Raw genomic sequence first — 17,112 nt, forward strand, 5'->3', positions numbered from 1 at the left:
GGTATATTGTTCCATATTCTGTCTTCTTGCAAACATATACGGCAGTCATTGTTTTGCTCTCCAGAACATCCATGACAGCCTTTAATGTTTGAAGGTGGCCAAGCATCCATAGTTCCTCCAGCCATTCTTTTTCTTCTCTCCAGCCAGCTCCCCTTCCCCGTGCAAACAATGGTCAGGACATAGTAAATCATCACTCCCTAAACACACCAAACACTTTCAGACCTCCTTGCCTCTGCTCTTGGCCTCTGTCACTTGAAGTCCCCCTGTCCCCACTGTAGTAGAAATGTTGGTCATCCTTTAAGGTTCATCTCCGGTGCCACTTCTTCAGTGGGGCCTTCTCTGATTCTCTCCTCTACCTACTGTGGAGCCGTGCACATCTCCCACATCCTTTAGAATGTGACGCTCACCCTGTGTTTATACACAGTTCCTGAATGCAGCTGGGTCCTTTGACCAGCTATGCGCTCAGCGCTTTGAGCTCTTCCCCTGCAACAAATCCAGTTACAAAATACTGATGAAAGGAGATTTTCCTGAAGATTTCCCAAAGAGAGAATTACATGGCATCTCGCACCACAAAACTCCGTAATGATTCCCTTTAAACATCTCTGCTGCCTCGCCTCAGCTTCTCCCTTGGTACCAGCTTCTCCTCTTTTCCCACCAGACACCCTCTCTCTGGGTGTCTCTCCAGCCACAGGCTTGGGTTTCCTCCCTTTCCATGATCTCTGCCTCTGTCCTCCTAGACAAACACCACCTCTCCCCGCATCTCTTTTTCTGTAATTTGCATTTTCACACTCATCACCTTTCAAACAAGAGTTCCATTCTTCAGAAGACAGAGATCATCGTAAATAATAAATTGTCCCTACGCACCCCACCCCACCCCACCCTGTTTTCCTCCAGAGACATATTTAACATCGCAGCAAGTCTGTTACACAATACCCTCTCAGAGTGTTGAGTGAAGGGAAGAGTAAACACAACACGCTATTTGCTCGTGGCACCTGAGCCTTTTCAGTCTTGAGGCCCTCCTCCTCCCCCACTTCTTCTCTGGCCAGGTTAGATGTGACTCACCTCTGCAGCCCTTTTGAAGGTCTGACTCCCTGCTGTGTGGTTACCAGGAAAGGTCTGTGTTGCCCCTCTGGAGCCGCACTCCCACCCCAGGGCAGACAGTCATGGGCCCCACTAGGCCAGCTAAAGCTTAGGGCAAACATAGTAGCATTAGGATTCAAGAAGGAAAGATATAGCTGGAAAATTTTCCATTTTGAGATCTGAGAAAAGAGGTAAGTCTTCTACCATCTGGAAAGTGAGCTCCCTCTCTCCCGCCTTGAGCTTCTCCCTCACAAGTGTAGTCTGCCACAAGGTGTCCTTCCTTACAACAGAAACAAGAAGTGAGCTCTCCATCTCCTGGCAGTGGGTGGGGAGGGGTGTCAGTCCTTGCTTTGTTCTTGAAACTGTCCTCACAGGTTGAGGTTGATGAGAAGCCAGGAGTTGGTGCCTCGGTGGCCTCAGGATCCTGTTTGTGACCAAACTTGCCACACTGGATGCACACAAGGGGCACTGGCCATCACTGTGAACCCTGGCCTCTGACTTCAGGGGGCTGCGGCAGACTGGCATCCTCCCTGCACTGTGATGCCCGTCCCTGCTCTTCGTTCTTCTGTCCAGGGACATCCAATTTCATCTCCTTCTCTTCTTCCTTAATTACTTCCCCACTAGTGAGAATTCAGGTGGCCCCTCTGGTCTCAGAAGAAACCTGATGTTTTGGAAAAATTTTGTCGTAAGTTACTCTTGCCCTGACTGCTCTATGTAGGCCTGATTCTCCCAGGGACGCTCCAAAGCACTTTTTGCACATGACTTGCTGCAAAACCCTCTCAGGTATGAACATACATGGAAAGTTTCTTCTGCTCATGGCGTCTGGTCACAAGCTTAGGCTAGTTTAAAAAATGACTATATCCCCTCTCTTAGCACTGCTCAGCAATTTGTCCCACAGATGGCTATGAGTCCATACAGAATTCCTGCTGCTGGCCACAGCAGACTTTGACTTCATCTCTAGTTTCTTGCTGCCCTGTGACATTTAAGAGGCATGTCCTAATTCCGACTTGATCCTCTTCTGCTGTCCCTGGCACTGCTCTCCTTCCAAACGTCTGCACTTTCTGGGAGTGTGTCTTGTCCATCTGTGGTTTCATTCGGCTTGATGGGCAGTTCTCCCAGGAATCCTCCAGCAGGTATGAAAGGGCTGGACCTGTCCAAGAATATCTGCAGCAGACCTCTGCTGTTCTTGAATGACCCCATCCAGTTTCTTAAGAAATCGTGTCTGGTGAGGCTAGTGCACCCATCTCCAGCCTGAGAATTCTCACTTAAGGAACCTCACCTGATACTGTGCTCATTGGATGCTCTGAAGCATCCATTTTGAATAATGCAACCTCCCAAAAGCTCTAATGCTGATCTCACGGATGGTCCAAGGACCACTCTAGTTTGTGCTGTCATTTTTCACTTCTTTACATAAGCTCAGCACTCAGCACAGTCATGTCCTCTGGCTCCCTATAAAGACTCAAAAATGGATGTGTTTCTAGTAGGGCTTTAGAGTTGAAGAGCCTGAGTGCAAAATTTAGCTTTGTTTCTTGGTAGCTATATATCCTTGAGTAAATTGCTTACTCTTTCTCAGTTTTGTCATCTGTGAAAATGAGGATAAAAACGTCTACCTCAGGGACCGGCCCGGTGGCGCGGTAGTTAAGTGCGCACGTTCCCGCTTTGGTGGCCCAGGGTTCGCCGATTCAGATCCCGGGTGCGGACATGGCACCACTTGGCAAGCCATGCTGTGGTAGGCGTCCCACACATAAAGTAGAGGAAGATGGGCATGGATGTTAGCTCAGAGCCAGTCTTCCTCAGCAAAAAGAGGAGGATTGGCAGCAGTTAGCTCAGGGCTGATCTTCCTCAAAAATTAAAAAAATAAAAACATCTACCTCTTAGAATTGTTACGAAGACGAAATGAAAAAAATATATAGTGCCTGGGATATAGTAAGTGCTCAATAACAGCCAAAATTGTTACTGTTATTATTATTGTCCTCTACCCCACAATTCTAGCTATGTCATCTTTGCTTTGTCCTTTGCTTTATGAACAGGAAGGGTAAAGAAGGAACGAAAGAAGGAGTGAAAGAACTTATAATCGCTATTATCTAGATTTGAAAAACAAGCCTGAAGAAATGATTTAGAAACCTAGAAACCAAAGCCAGCCTTTCTGAACATTCCCCGACCCCTGTCCTCTAACTTCTTTTGTCTTTCCCGATGGCATTTATAAGATTAAAAAGGAGAGAGACTGCCCACTAGATGTAGGAAAGCCGTTTGCTCCTGCTCTTAAAATATCTGCACTCAGCGGCCACGTAACCAAGCCTGAACCATGGTTGCCTCTGAGTTGCTGACCAAGGGACAAATAGCCAGGGGTTGAGGGAGACCTATGTTTCTTTCATAAGCTTTTGACATTAAAAAAAAAAAAAAACCAGCTATGCACATATATACACTTTTCAAATTAAAAAAAATATTTTAAAAAACCTTTGCCTGACTAATGTGACCAGAATAAGCCCCTGTGCTCACTCCTGTGCAATGTCCTTTGCTTCCAGCCCCAGATCTCTCTGTGACTGGCCTAGAAAACAGCGAGGCCTCCCAGGTCACCAGCGCACAGGGACAGATACTCTTGACCCTGCTTGTGACGGCATCGCAAGCACATGCCTGACATACTTTGGAAAGCCTGCCTGGTTCTATTACTGGTACATGAAAGTTTTGCTCCGGCAGCAAATCTCTAAATTTAGATGCTTTTCAGGATGAACTCTGAATGATCTTTGTCCTGAAGACTAGTAAGGGATTGGAGGGCACCTTGCTTGTTATTTATTAATTCAAATGCCAGAGGAGATGTGTTATAATGCAGAACTTTTGAAGATTGCCATATTAATGGAAAATAAAACAAACATAGGGAGTATCTAAGATTTCTCCTTTACAATTCTCATAAAAATTTTACCTTAGGTTCCCTTTTTTTTTTTCACTTGAACCTGCAAAGCATTACCATGTTACAGTAATACGGCATAGGATACTTTGCAAATTCGAGTGAAATAAAGACAAATCCAGCGTAAAAATTCTTACCCTGGGAACTCTATGGAGGTGTTTAGAATGAATACAATTTAGGAATTTAGTTCTAATATAATGTTAAGATGTGTAAATGTTGCCATTTTAATTGAAGAAAAAACAATTTCACTAAAGAGAAAACTTTAAGGAATACTGAATTTACTTTAGTGAAGAATTAGCTCCTTAAAGGTCTGCCCCACCAGGGTTTTTTTTGTTTTTGGTACAGTCAAGGTATATTTATTTATGTATTTAAAAAATTTTACTGGAGTATATATGACAACTAAAAATTGTGTATAGTTAAAGGGCACAATTTGATGATTTTATATACATATACATTGTGAAATGATCACCACAATCAAGTTAATGAACATGTCCATGACCCCAGATGGTTACCATTTTCCTTTCTTTTCTTTTTTTATGTGGTGAGAATATGTAAGATCTACCCTCTTAGCAAATTTCAAGTATACAATGAAGTATTGTTAGCTATAGTCACATTGTTGTACATTGGATCTCCAGAACTTATTCATCTTCCATAATGGAAACTTTGTACCGTTTGACCAACATCTTCCCATTTCCCACACCTCCCAGCCCCTGGCAACCACCATTCTCTTCTCTGCTTCTATAAGTTTAATTTTTTTTGGATACCACATATAAGTGAGATGGTGCAGTTTTTGTCTTTCTGCATCTGGCTTATTTCACTTAGCGTAATATCCTCCAGATTCACCCACATTGTTGCAAATGGCAAGATTTCCTTCTTTTTTCAGGCAGAATAATATTACACACACGTATGCACCAGTATATCTTTATGGAGAGTCGAGAAAGTAACTTTGTATTCGGATGGACTGGGTTCTGTTTCTGGCTCTGCTACCACTAACAGGATGATGGTGGATGGTTTATTTAAGTACTTTGATGCTCAGCTTCTTTGCCTGAAAATAGAGTCTATTTGAGTTCTTATTATGAGAATTAAATGGTAGCTTATAAAAAGAGCACATAGGTCTCAATAAATGGTAAGTACTATTCAGTCAGGACATAATGGTAGGTATTATTCTGTCAAGATATAATGATGTAAGAATTATGACGACAGGACATGACATTGCATTGACATATCCTAGCAAAAGAAGATTCTTCCTGTTTGACAAGGAACAACATGGGGTAATGGAAAACATACACAGAAAAAAGAGGGATCCCAGGGAGCCCTGCCATCACTTACTCAGTCACCCTGGACAAATCCCCCGATCCCTTGGGTCCCAGTGTCCTCATCTCTAAAAGGAGCACCATGCCTTGCACCCATGCAGGTGTTTGGCTAAACCATTTCTGAAAGTCTGTCTAGTTTTGCAAGTACAGGCAGTGTGTGTATTTTTTGATTGAAAGAACTTCAGTGGAAAAGTTCTTTTAGTTCAAGAAGCACCCAAATCAGGACATACCTGGGGGCACATAGAGTTCTTGGGGAAGGAATTGGGTGGCTATAAAAGGCTACAAATGACCAGGAATCAGGTTCCAGCTCTGGGATTGAAAAGCCTGCTTGATAGGCTAATGAGATTTAGGGAGGACACAGTTGCTTACTTTGGGATCAAAATGAATTCGGTTTCTCCACTGAATCTTTAAAGCAACTCTCTCACTCCTGAAGCAATACCCTCCACAAAGCCTTTCCAAGCTGGATCCCTGGATGAGCACCTCTTCCCCACGCAGTCCCCACTCCTAAGGGAGAGCCCCAAGCCAACTCTCCAAGTCACCCCATTCCTGTGATAACCTCAGTTTGCCCTCCTCACAGCCCTTCTTGTGGGACTCACTGCCTCCCCAAATTCAGCCCCCAGCTTCTTCTATTTTTAGCTCCCAACCCAGGGACTTTGTGGAGTAAACAATCACGTGCAATAGAGAATTTATGACTTTGGCTTGCGCTCTCCCTCTTACTTCTCATTAATAATCCCTTGCTTTAAAAAGTTTTTAAAGTTCTTGTCTCTTGAATTTAAAAAGTATTACATGCCAACTGTAGAAAACTTTAGAAAAGATGAAGAAGAAATTGGATGTCCTCTATGATCTTCCAACCCAAAGATAGCTACTCTTAGGAATATATTGCCAAACTTTTCTTTATATCTGTATTTATAGTCTATCTATAGCTATTTATACATATTTTTGCAAATCTGAGTTAATACTATATGTACAAAATAAACTCATATATCAACATGTAATATGTGTCTTTCTATTTCCTTCTCTCTGACCTGTCTTGATCCTCACCTCTTGGCAGTCTCAGTGACACTGACCTGCAGCTTGCAGCTAGCTTCCATCGGCATGTTATTAATAAATATTAAGATGAGTTAGCGTTTTATATGCTAAAAAAGATGTCTCTTCCCAAATTGAAGGTGATTTAGGCTCATAAACTCTGCAGATGTGAATCCCAGAACAAATTTATTTTTGATGTTTTTTAAATTTCTTAGCGTACAATTACTTCTGGTGGTCCTTTACATTTTTGGTTTTAATTTTATATTCCTCTCTTTCATTTTTTATTAAAGTGAAATTTGCAATAAGATTAAAATCTTTCATTGAAATATTATTCATAATGCCATTATGCTATCAATATGACTATTTAAATGTTTTGTGTATATTTTCTCATAGGGTCAGAATTAGTTTACACATTATTTTATATATATTTTTTCACTTAAGACTGTACTGGGAACATTTTCCGTGTTTTACTAAGTCCACCCAATTAACGGTTTTCGTTGACTTTACATTAAGAATGATAACAGTAGTGGCCACCGTTTACTGAGCACTGTTCTAGGTGTCTGTTCAGGGCTTTACCTGCATTACCTTATTTAATGTCCACAACAACACTGTGAGGTAGCAGCCATTATTAGCTAGCCCCATTTTACAAATGGGAAAACTAAGACTCATGAACATTGACCAGTTTTCCCAAAGACTGGAGCTTAGAAAATTTGACTCCTGGGTCTGTGCTCCTTCTGAACAGTTCTTTTTGCTTCATAGTGTGCCTTGGTAGATGTGCTGTACTTTGTTCAACTACTGCCTTATATATATAATTAATGGGATCTTGGTATATATATATCCCATTGGCTCAGTTTCTCTGGGGAATCCCGATTATTACAGAGGGGAAGGGAGTCCGGCTTTGTCTGTCCCCATCCCTCCAAACTGTAGTCATAGATGTCCTCTGCTGGCTAAGTGCAACCTAATTTAGGAGCCATCCCAGAGCCTGATGGGAGACAGGGCAGAGCCCCAGCAGTCGGTGGGCTTGGGATCAGCTTCTGAGGCTCCCTTCCTGCTGAGATCTGGCTGACACCCCTTGGTTACCACCCAAGGTCCCTCCCCTTTGCCTTGGGCCAGAGCTGAGCCAAGACCGCAGGTCGGGTCCTTTTATGTCTGCTCGCAGCACTTCATAAGAGCACCCATCACAGCACGTAAGACAGTACCTGAAAAGGACATTGTCCTCCTACAGGGCAACTGCCCTCACGTCTCTGGGATGCCAGGCTGGCTTGGCTTCAGGGACTGGGCGGGGGATCAAGGTCCCCTGAGGTTTCAAGACAGGGGCTTGGTTACAAGCCATGCCCATTCCATTAGCAGGTTCGGAGTGGAACTGCTCCGAGACTAGAATACAGAGGCTTGAATTATTGGTCCAGGTGCCTCAAATTGCTCAGGAATGAAATTTGCCCTAGAGGGTAAGGTTAGGCTGAATTTGCAGCCTAGAGAGGTAAAGTTCAAAGCTCTGTAGAGCAGGGAGCTGGGCAGTGCTGCTGGAGACATTTCCCTCTGCGTCTTTCACAAGGACCCAAACTTTATTAAAGAACCCTTGGGAGCTCAGGCACCTGAGGTCTGGTTGACGGGTCTGACTCTGTTCAGAATCAGAGAACTTCTATATGAGACAAAATTTAATGGTAACAGCAAAGCTTGATGGGAAAAGAGAGGCAGCAGCAAGTGCAGACAGAGACAGAAACAGCAGACACAGAGAGCACTCGAATTTGTCTGAGCTGGTTTCTGTGCTGTAAACTATAGCCAGAAGCTACTCAAACTCCTGCTGATGTCACCACCAGAAATAAAATCTGACTCCTCCTCTGGATTACTACCTTCACTAACCAAACGCCGTGTCTGTGTGTGCTGAGGACAGGGCTGAGAGCTGGGGCGAGGGTGGTGGCTGGGTGGGTGGCCAACGGGGAACAGGGAGTCAGGGCATGCGGAAGCTGAGGGCTGGGTCACCAACATGCTCAGACAGGATTGGGGTGAGCCGTGGGTGAAAAGAGATATCAGATCAGTAAACAGAGGGAATCTGGGTTCTCTGGTTTACAAAGAGAGTCTGACCCAGAGGAGATCAGGCAGAAATGGAGGTTGGGGGGCTTAGGCAGCACCGGGAAATTTCCAAATTTCCCTGAGAGGAGGTCACAGCCCAGTGGCCTTGGATCAGGTTTTTAAAAAATGAAATTGAATTAATTTTAATTAATCAGGGATGGCTCCGGATGGTAAGATTTAATCTAAATTTAAAATTAAATTAAATTTTATAGAGGGCTGCGCCCACAGGATGATCTTTCTGGGCATTCAAGGGGCCAGACGACTCAGGGAAGCCCATTGCCCAACTTCCCCAGAGGTTCCCGACAGATGGCAGGCTGTGTCTTTTGGGCAGAGCGGATTCGTTTGAGCCTAAGGGATCATCTTTGGATTTTCCTTCAGGAGCCTGTCTCTCACCTCTTGGGATAGGAGTAAAGGGGTGGAAGAATAGAAAATACCGAAAGTGGTGCAAAGAAGTGGCATATGCCACCCCTAATTCCACTCTTCAGAGGCATCCGTGGAGGGGGCATAATTATTATAAAAGGATTGTTGCATTAGATGGGGGAGAAGCTATTTTAATGTTTCAGTTTATTACCTTCTAGTCTTTTTGTTATGCATTTTACACATGCTTGGAATCACACTTATCTATAATTTTTACTCCACCTTTTTTCCTTAATAATATAGCATGACTATTCTTGTGGTCACAAAAATACCCCGTGTGTTCTTTTGTTTGTGTGTTTGTGTGTGTGCCTTGCAATAAAATTTTACCTGCAAAGCAGATGATGGGCCTTTTATTTGGTCTGTGGTTGGCAGTTGGCTGATCCTGGATGTAGAGAATTCAGTGCCTGGTCTGCTCCAGTGCAGAACAAGGGGCAGTCACTGATAAAACCATGATCGACAACAGTGAAAACGATGATGCTGTCCTCCTCAGGGATTCAGAGGTGAATTGCTCACATCTCTACCTACAGGAAACTCACCATCTACGATGACGACGTGTAGTGGGCTGGGGGATAAGCAGGCAAGAGACAAGATTTAAAGAGATCACCTTCTGTTGATGTGTGTATTTATCCTGCATGGGGGTTTGTTGGGATTCTTGGATCTGTGGGTTTCGAGTTTTCATTTCGTTTGGAAAATTTCAGCAATATTTTTATTTAATACTTTTTCTGTCACTCCCTCACTTCTTCCCCTCATACTCCTACTATAAATGGCTCCGACCACTTGAAATGACCCTGTAGGTCACTGAGACGCTGCTCAGATTTTTCAGTCTTTTTCTTTCTCTGTGCTTTAGTTTGGATAGTTTCCATTACTATGTCTGCAAGGTCACGGACCTTTTCTTCTTCACTGACTAATCTGTTGTTAATCCCTTTCAGTAAATATTTTTTATTTCAGACATTATATTTTTTTGTCTCTAGAATTTGCATTTGGTTCTTGTTTATATCTTCCATTTCTCTCTGCACTATGTTCATTTTTCTTTTAAATACTTTAACAGAGCAAAGGTAGTTGTTTTAGCTACCATTTTTGGTAATTCCATCACCTCTGTCATTTCTGGGTTTGTTTGTAACTGACTGATTTCTCTCTTGGTCATGGTTCACTTTTTTTTTTTTAATGAATTCTTTTCATATCGTGTAATTTTTGACGGGACGTTGGACATTTTGACATTTGTTGAGTGCTAGGTGTTTTTTTCTTCCTTAAAGAATATTGGACTTTGTTCTGGTAGGCAGTTGAATTATTAGAAGATCAGTTTGATCCATTTGAAGCTTATTATTATTATTTATTTTTTGGTGAGGAGGATTGTCACTGAGCTAACATCTGTGCCAATCTTCCTCTATTTTGTATGTGGGACACCACCACAGCATGGCTTGGTGTGTGGCGTGTAGGTCCGTGCCTGGGATCCAAGCCTGCAAACCCTGGGCCGCCAAAGCAGGGCATGTGAACCCAAGCACTGTGCCACTGGGCCGGCCCCCGTTTAGAGCTTATTTTTAAGCTTTGTTATTGTAGGTCTGGATTAGCTTTTACTCTAGGACTAGTGCAGTCCTAATGGTGAGATGTGACCCTTCTGGGGTCTTTACTAATGTCCCAGGTGCTCAGTGAGTTTTCTGCACTCTGCTGATCAGAACTCAAATGTGTCTCAGTTCTAGGTGAGCTCTGGGAATTTTTCAGCCTGCAAACACTTATAATAATTTTCCAAGATTGTTGGGAGGATTAAATTAAATAATGTATATGGAGAATATTGTAGGGGATTGTGACAGGAAGGGATTCATGAGAGGCTTCTGGGGTCCTGGCAATATATTTTTTGATTTGGGTGGTGGTTACATGTGTTTCATTTTTTAACTATTTGTTAAACTGAAAATATTCTGTGTATATGTTATATATCACAATAAAAATTTAAAGAATATAACATAATACTGATGTATAGTAGGTACTTAACTAATTTTTTCCCAGTGTGAACACACCCAAGTAACCGGCAACCATATCAAGAAACAGAACTGAATTGTTGTTGTTAATGTAAAAGGATATGGAATGGAATTTTTCTAATGTCTCAGAATTTTGGCTAAATTCTCAAAGCTTGCAATAAATACCTCTCCCCCTCCTCAAGAATGTTGTTAGACATACCCTCAGGGCTTCCTAAAAGATGACAGAGTTGGTCCTGTGACTATCATCCTCTGCCCCCACCTCCATCCTCATAGGAGACTAGGATTTCAAAGGGGGCTCATTTCAGAGTCTGCCGAGGAGAGAGTAATGTGGTTAAGTGATAGACTGACAAGGAATCACAGCCCCTGTATTTCCACAGAGCCAGAGCTGAGGGCTGAGAGTTTTGGGGAAGCCTGACATACAGACCCTGGAGTTTGAGGTGGAGGGTAGGGATGGGATTAGGGGTGGTTCTGGTGAACATAGACACTGGTGTTTTCTTCCTACCTGGAGAATTCTGAAAGTAGGAGGCAGGCTAGAGAAGACTGTGGTGGCATGGTAAGGAGAGAGGGCATCAGTTTGGTGGGGTGAGGATGTATGAGTTCCCTGGCCAAATGGACTCTGCGCTAGGCAGTGGGCTTTGAGCTGCCTTGATGGGGTTCTGTCTTGGAGGGCTATCTGCCATGATTCCAGCAGCATGAGGAAGTGGTAGTTACATTCGGAGGTCATGAGCTGAGAGGGTGGATCACAATAAATTAGCAAGAGAGTAGTCACCCACATCAGGTAACCATGTGTTAGGAGGATACCGCCGGGGCCTCTGAGAACCCACAAATGCTTCCCCTCTAAAGACCATTTGAACATTGGCCAGTGAAGTTAGTCAAGAGAGACCACCAACTGCACCAGCCTAAGTTGAAAGACCTTTCTCTTCCTCACAATCAGATCCTGGAAGAGCCAGAAGGCGAGGTGAGTGAGGTGGAGCAAGGAGAGTGAAATTGCAGACCACACATGCCTTATTACCCAATGCTGCTCTCCCAGCCACAGGTCAGGGGTAGAGGGTGGGAAGAAATATTGAACTGGATGTGAATTTTTTGGTTTACCATGGACTGGACTTCCTGACATGTCCCCAGATGAGGCTATTCATATAACCACAAGAGCCTGAAAAACTTTAAGATCTTCCGGAGATTTGTCTAGGGGCTAAAAAAAGAGATCCGGCAAGGCATGTTAAAGGACAACGTTAAGAGAAAAATAAAGCCATTTCCTGTTTGTCCAGTGTGTGTGTGTGTGTGTGTGTGCACTTATTGCTGGAGCCGGGCTATGACAGAGTGTGGAGAATTTCTCTTCCACCATAAGTGCACTTTTCTACGGATTGGAATCCACTAAGTCCCGTCTCTCTCCTGCGGACTAGGTAAATGCAGGTAGATTCTTTCTCTCCTCTTTCATTATCAATCACTGAAGTATTCTCCATTGAAGCTTCTCCTGCTAATTCTCAGACATGACACCTTTTTAAAATCTATAGCTTCTCTCTCACCAGCTGCATTTTAAATTCATGCCTTCCATACAATGAAGGCACACTGGGCCCCTTCGCAGGAGTTGATGAAGCAATTAAATTCAACAGTAACACATGTACAGGTTAGTGACTACATAATAGCAACATTGGTGTTTCTGTGTTTATCTCAGAATTTGCAAAATAAGATAAAAACCATTGAAACTACATATTTATTGTATTTCAATAGAAAAAAATTTAAATGTATTATGAAACATCCTTTGGTCACTCTTGGTGTGGCTGCTCCCTTGGACTTCAGCCCCCTCTGTCTGGGGAAGGAGGGCTGTGTTCAGAGTGGTCACCTGGAGTTGCCGGATCCGCCTGCTTCAGTATCTTTCTGCCCTGTTCAGCTCTCGGGAGTGAACTTGCAGCGCCACTTGTTGCATCAGTTTTGAGTTCTCTTTCCCAGCTCTGGAGAGATGTGCTCTCCATCACTTCCACAGCACAGAGATCTGCCCCTATGGAAGTGGGTGTGGATAGAAGAGATGGGAGGAGGTGGGGGACTGGTGGGAACTGATTGAACAAGAGGAAAAGTTTGTGACAAGGGTATCAAGGAGGCGGAAAGAAGGTACAGAGAAAGGATTTGAAGAGAGGGCCAAAAAGGGTGCATGAAGCTTTTGGCTGTACACAGTATTACATCAACAAATACACCAGTGTTTGGGTACTTAAGAAAGAGTCCAGTATTGAAAATTTGTATTGCAATTACAATTACAAATCTTCCTGGGAAGTTCTCTATAGGTGGCCAGAAATAGAGAATTTTATTTTGATTACTGCATTATTTGGTCTCAAAGGTTTATGTTTTTTTACTTTTTCTACAAACTCTGGGGTTTCCCCCATTGGATCTTGAAACTCCATATGATAAAGTGGAAAGAGTTTTTGAAATTTTTGGAATCACACAGACCTGAATTGTCTGCCTGCTATTATTAATTGCAAACTTGAGCCCATTACATAACCTCTCTGAGCCTTAATTTCTCCACCTATAAATATCTACCTAAGATAGAGACGATTAAGTAATTAAATGCAAATACAAAATAGGATATTTAAAACACCCAGCACAGTACCTGACGCATAGAAAGTGATCGATAGATGGTTAAAATTGTTAATATTGTTGTGTATGGTATTCCATCGTGTTACAATTTCTTAGCTTGATTAATTATTTCCTATAGCTGCAGTTTTTGGTGTTTCTAAGGTTTGTTTGCACTACCATAAAATCTTTTGCCCAGAATGCAAATTTCCTTGGTGCTATATTTCCTAGAAGTGAAATTATTAGGTCAAAGGTATAAAGACCTTTGTAGCCTGCCAGTTGGTGCCGAGAAAAATTGGACCAACTTGAAATGCAAATGGAATGTCTGATTATATTTGTTTCCAAAGTCTGGTCAATGATGATACTTTTAAAATATTTAAATTTGTGGTGGGTTCTGAGATCTGCTCTTTTATATGAGGTTTTCATATGAGCTTTTTCAGTCACATTTGCCTTATATAGTTTTCCCCAGTCTGCATTATTTGTGGTAGGATCCTGTTCCATTTCATTGTACTGAAGTTTTTGTATATCTCTCTCTATAAAATATATCTACCTTATAATGGAAATGTATTTTATTTTTATTTAATAGTCATTAATTTATTGTACATTAAAATAAAAATTTAAAAATATTTCGTTATTTAACACATCTGCAGCTTAAAATAGTGAACAGTGGGTGTTAAAGAATTATTATTAATCCATTTGCCAAGGTTTATTAAATAATGTTTAATATGTGTTGCTTATTTTGTATAGTAGGTGCTTATGGTCTGGTATATTGAGTCTATTTCTGGGATCTTCTTTTTTTTTTCTGCTTCTTCTTTCCAAGCCCCCCCAGTACATAGTTGTATATTTTAGTTGTGGGTCCTTCTAGTTGTGGCATGTGGGACGCCACCTCAACATGGCTGACGAGCAGTGCCATGTCCGTGCCCAGGATCTGAACCAGGGAAACCCCGGGCTGCCAAAGCAGAGCGCGCGAACTCAACCACTCAGCCACAGCGCAGGCCCCTATTTCTGGGATCTTGATTCAATTTCATTTGTCAATTTTTCCTGATTGTAGACCCATATCAAACAGATTTCATAATTATGATTATGTTTTAATGGTCACTCATAGTCTTGCCAGTTTTTTTTTTTTATTAAAATTCACCAAGGAGTTTTAGTTTTTTGAAATATCTTATGGTATTTTAATTATCTCCTGCAATCTGTATCTAAACTTTGGGTGAATGTTCACCCTGCTTTTGTTTATCTGTATGTTCTAATTTTTTTCTACAGCGAACATGCAGGAACAGAAAACAAAAATAAGAAAAATATGATGTAAAGGATCTTTAGTGGTAATAAAAAGATATAGGAGAGCAGCATGCTTGTAACTTCATGACTAAGTGTTGGTTAAAAAGGCAGGGAAGTGTGGATCATAGTGTCACTGATTTTTGTGCATGGATCCCCAAGTTCCGCTGCTGGTTGAGGACTGGAACATTTTGCTCTTTGTAACTACAGCTCTCAAAGAACCACATTAAGACTTACATGACCAGGAAGAGTCTTGGCACAGTACAGATAGTTTGTTTGTATTTGCTATACATAACACATAATACTATACATAATACACTATAAGCTATACATAATACAATATACATAATGCACTATTATTATACATAATACATTATACATAATACAAAATTCATAATGTCACTTTGATATTTTTTTCTTTTCTTTGCTTGCTGTGACTAATAATAATTGCCATAATTATTAGTGGTATTCTAAATAAAACAGGTGATTTCTGTCTGATCTCTCTTTTTAATTGAAATGAGCTGCTTTGCTTCTGGACGTGATAGAATAATAGGGACTGTATTTATCCTCCTGCCTCAAACAGCTAGAACTCTGGGCAAAATATATAACAAAAAGTTTTTGGAATTTAGGCAGCAGGTAGAACAGATATGCGATCCCTGAGAGAAGGAAAACAAATGAGATGAGTTTTACAAGGGACTCTGTTCTGCCCGGATGGATTCAGCACAGGAACAAGGAACTCTCTGAACTAAAAGCATAGATTGGAGTTCAGAGAGGTTAATGCATCTAGAACTCGAGGGGCAGAGCACAGGAGAGGAGGGAAGTGCACAAAGGGAGAGCTCTGGATGTTTACAGAGAGACCCTCTTAAGCCTTTGGCTGAGTGATCTGCACATGTGTAGAGGAAGCTACTGAGGCCATGGAAAGGGTCCCCACAAAGCACTAAATCAAACAATTCCTGGAGCTCACATGGAGCTGGGAATGGTTTGTGCTCCAGCAGCCAGAGTAGAAAGATCTCATCATTTCCAAGGCATCAGGTAGAAAAGGGTATTTCCTTAGTAGACTAGATTAGTTTAAATTAGTAGGCTAAATTAGCCCTAGACTAGATTAAATGCTACTCTCGCTTCAAAGGAAGCTTTGAAAGGAAAAACCAATTCTAAGTAACATAACTATACACCAGAACAACATCCAACGCTAATTGAGGAAACTCAACAAAATCCAGTACCCAAGTGTATAATTCACAATGTCAGGCATCCAATTAAAAAAATTATCAGGTATGCAAAGAAGTGGGAAAATATGATCCATAAACAAGAGAAAAGTCAATGAATAGAAATGGACCCAGAAATGATAGAATGAGAAGGCAAAGATGTTAAAACAGCTTTTATATATATACTCCACATGTTCAAAAAAGTAGAGGAAAACCTGAGATAAAAATGGAAGTTACAAAATGGATCCAAGTGGAATGTCTGAAGAGGAAAAATAGAATATATGAAATGAAAAATATAGTAGATGAGATTAACAGAAGATTAGGTACTGCAGAAGAAAAAGATCAGTGAAGATGAAGTCATAGAAATTCAAATTCAAATTCAAATTCAAATTCAAATTCAAATTCAAATGAAGCCCAGAGAGAGAAAGTACTGAAAATATATGAATATATGAATATCACAACCTATGGGACAACCTAAGCAGTCTAGCATATATGTAATTGGAGGCCCAGAAGCTGAAGTGAGGAAGAGTTAAAGGAGGAAACAGGAAAAAATATTTGAAGAAATAATGGCTAAAATTTTTCCAAAATTGATGGAAACTACAAACCCATGTACAATGAACCCGAAGCAGAACAAACATCAAGAGAACCACACCTTCTAATAAAATTCTAATAAAATTGCTGAAGAACAGTGATAAAAAGAAAAAACCCTAAAAATAGCCTTAAAAACAGAGCAAAAAAGGACACCTTCTATGAAAAGGAACAAAGATAAGATTGAGAGTAAACGCCTTATCAGAAACTATGCAAACTACTCTCTATATAATTACTTACAAATTTCCTGATGATCATTTCATTTAATAGAATATAATAGTTCTTCCTAAATTAAAAAAAGATTACTTTCTTTCTCACTTGTGATTTTACTTTTTTATAAAATGCAGCTAATGACTTTGAATTTTGCTAGATATTTCATAAAACCAAATTTTGATGATTTCCGTAGCTTTTTATTTCTATAGTTTAAATTCAATTTTTAAAATTTGCTTTAAGTATAATTTTTCTTTACTTAGTTTATGTCATTTTGGTTTTTTCCATTTCAATATTTAAAAAGAGTTATAAACTTGGTTTAACAAATTCATTTTCTATTTCTTTCTCTGAAGGCAATATAAGCATTCATGGCCTTATCATTTTTTCTCGTACTGCATTCATTTATTCATGTAATTATTTCAGCAAATATTTATTGAGCAACCACCTTAGATCAGTACTGTGGCTAGTACTTTTGTTTCAATATCGTATTT

The sequence above is a fragment of the Equus asinus genome, chromosome 5 (genome assembly GCF_041296235.1).
Source record: "Equus asinus isolate D_3611 breed Donkey chromosome 5, EquAss-T2T_v2, whole genome shotgun sequence".
Lineage (NCBI taxonomy): Eukaryota > Metazoa > Chordata > Mammalia > Perissodactyla > Equidae > Equus > Equus asinus.